Raw genomic sequence first — 3314 nt, 5'->3', positions numbered from 1 at the left:
ATTCTGATCACGGGATGAGAATAATATTCTAATCACAACCTGACCTGCCCCGCTAGTAGTACATTGAACTTCCCTGTGAACTAGGTTGAACTTCCGCCAACATTGCCCAAATGGGGCTGGCGATATACCGTTGGAAAGCTATGGACACCAGTATCATGACCCAACTTAAATGTTTGGCAAAATACAAGCGGTTTAAGATCAGTTTTGAAAACCGTTTTTTTCTTCACACCAAAAACGTGAATCGTATTTTAGATCGCATTTCTAAAACGTTTATCGAAATGAGGCATATAATATGGTGTTGGAAAGATGCCGCAAAACCGCTACTTCCACATGCTGAATGTTTTATCTAATTCCCTATGGTTAATGAGTAATTTGAAAAAAACGTAAAATTTCACAAACCGAACAGCCGAGTTCGTATTTTTGACGTCATTTCTAAACGGCTAATCCAATTGAGGCATATGATATGGCGTTGGCAAGCTTATGAAAATGCGCTACTCTTTCATTTTGAATGTTTTAATAATTTTGAACGGATTAAAAGTAATTTAGAAAATGGTACAAGTCCTATCGACTTTGTATTTTTGAGCTAATTTTTTAACCGTGCGTCCGAATGCAAGAAATGATATGGCGTTGGAAAGATCGAATAAATGCGAAACTTTTTGGTATGTATTATTTCTCCCAGTTCTGTATGGTTTTAAGTCAGTTTTTAAAATGGTGAAATAGGTATTTTCGTCGTTTTTTCTACACACTTTATTGGAATTACGCAAATGATATACCGTTGAAAAGCTACGGAAAATGCGAAACTTTTTCACGTTGACAGTTTTCTCTGATTCCTAGCCGTTTTCAAGTAATTTCAAAAGACGAGATCATTTGTTTTGCCTTTATTGCGAAACAGATTCGCAAAAATGCATTGCGTGAAGTACCTGAACTTCTCGGTATGAAACCTTGAACTTGACTCTGTTTTTCACGTGCTTTTTTTGCCCGTAGCTCTCCATCCACCCACCGAAACACTCACCAGAATTGGGCAAGTGATATACTGATGGAAAGCTGCTGTAGACACGCAACTTTCCCGTGTTGATCATTTTTTCATACTCGCAACGGTTTTAAAAGTTTTTCATCTGAAATTCATTCAGTGTAGTAGTTGAACTTCCAGCTGTTTTCACGTTGAACTTCCGTGACGTATTTTTGTTTGTAATTTTCTCATACATTCATCAATATCACACAAATGATATTTCTTTTGTACAAACCTCTCCCACAATAATTTTTTAAACTTTCTTCAACTGAGGACTTGAACTTACACAAATGATTTCCTACTGTTTTGAAGTAAATTAGAAAATGACGAGATCATGATTTCTGCCTTCCTCGCGAATGGAAATACACTGCGTGAAGGAGTTGAACTTCTCGTGCATGTCTGTTCGAACTTCACACTGTTTTTAACATGTTGTTTTTCACACTGAACTTCTAGGACGTGTCTGTTCGAACTTCACTTTCTTTTTTACGTGCTGATTTTTTACGTGGTATTTTTTGCACTACGTGAAGTAATTGAACTTCTGGGGCATCTCTGTTTGAACTTCACTCCGTTTCACTTTTTTTGTATTTTTTATATGAAATACACACCATGTAGTACGTGAAGTTCCGATTGTTATCACTTTGAACTTCTCTCTGGTTTGAGAGAATTATTTGAAAACACAAAAAATAACATATTTGTTATGTATTTTAGACATCTAAATACACGGTGAACCTCTCTCAGAAGAATTTTTCAACTTTTCCTCGCCGAGCACTTGAACTCCTAACAACCATTTTTTTCGTTTATGAGTTGTTTTTAAAAGTGCAAAAAATGGTGTTGTGTTTTTTATTTTTGGAACAGGTAAATCCTATGTTTTAAAACTCCGAACTTCTCTGTTATTTCAATTTGAACTTCACCTTTTTATATTTTGAGTAAAGAATTGTATTCAATTTTTATACCAAAAAATCGAACATGGAAATACAAGGTGAACCTCTCTCGCAAAAAAATTGAACTTCCCCAGAAAGAGCACTTGAACTTCTTGCAACAAACCTTTTAAACTTTTATTTTTCTATACTTTTATTCTCACCTGAAATGCATTCCTTGCAGTACTTGAACTTCTCATTGTTTTCACTATGAACTTCTTTCCACAGGTAAGAATTTTTTGAATACATCAAAACGTGTTTTAAATGGTATACATGAAAATTTTGAACCGTTCTTCAAAATGTAGCACATAATATACCAGGTGGAAAGCTTATGAATCCCATCAAGTTTTTCATGTAGACATGTATTACAAATTCGTTGCCGTTTGAGAGAAGTTTTTAAAATGGCAAAACAACATTGTTTTTTGCTTTTTAAAACAACATATAAATGAACGACGGGCGTGTCATAAATATAATTTTTGAACCATGCAGGGTGGAGCACATGAACTTCTTGTAACAAACATTTTAGGCTTTTAGTTTTGTATTCTTTTATTCTCTTTTGAAATGAAGTAGTTGACCTTCTCACTGTTTTCACCTTGAACTTCTGTCACGTATTTTTGTTCAACCTTTCTCACAAGAATTTTTGAACTTTCTCGGGTAGAGCACTTGAACTTCTAGAAACAAAAAATTTAGCATTTTCTTTTTCATTCTTTTTTAATACAAAATGCACACCGTGTAGTACTTGAACTTCTCGTAGTTATCAATCTGAACTTCTCTCAGTTATGTGAAAATATCTGAGTTTTTTATGAATATTAATCTAAATTTCTTAATCCTTTTTATGAATTTTTAAGCACTCTATTTTTAAAAGTTGAACTTCTTGTTATTTTATTTTTGAACTTTTTGTTTCCATTCTTTAATAACGAGAAAAATTTGAGTTTTCTATAATCATCGAACTTCTCCATTTTTTTAATATGGACTTCCTGGTTTTATTTCTTAATCTTTTTCCTTCAATTTGAACTCCATGATTGATTTTTTTCAATACTAAGGGACATCTGAGTATTTTAATAACGGTAAAATCTTAGTTTCTGAATAAACATCAAACCACTTCGTTATTTTCGTATGAACTTCTAGTTTTTTTAGAATGGGGAAAATCTATTTTTAAACTTTTTTTAGTTGTTCCTTTAATTTTAACTTCTTCATTTTATACTTTAGTAACGAGAAAAATTTGAGTTTTTCATAATCTTTGGACTTCTCTTTTATTTTAATTTGAACTTATTAGTCTTATTCTTAGAAAACATACTTTTTTAAATAAGCATCAAACTTTTTTATAAATTAAACTTTATATCTTTTATTTTTCCAAGAAATAGAGATAATTTGATTTTTTTTCATCC

This window comes from Triticum aestivum, chromosome 7B, assembly GCF_018294505.1.
Source record: "Triticum aestivum cultivar Chinese Spring chromosome 7B, IWGSC CS RefSeq v2.1, whole genome shotgun sequence".
Lineage (NCBI taxonomy): Eukaryota > Viridiplantae > Streptophyta > Magnoliopsida > Poales > Poaceae > Triticum > Triticum aestivum.
The sequence above is the reverse complement of the archived record's forward strand: the minus strand, read 5'-3'. Positions refer to the sequence as shown.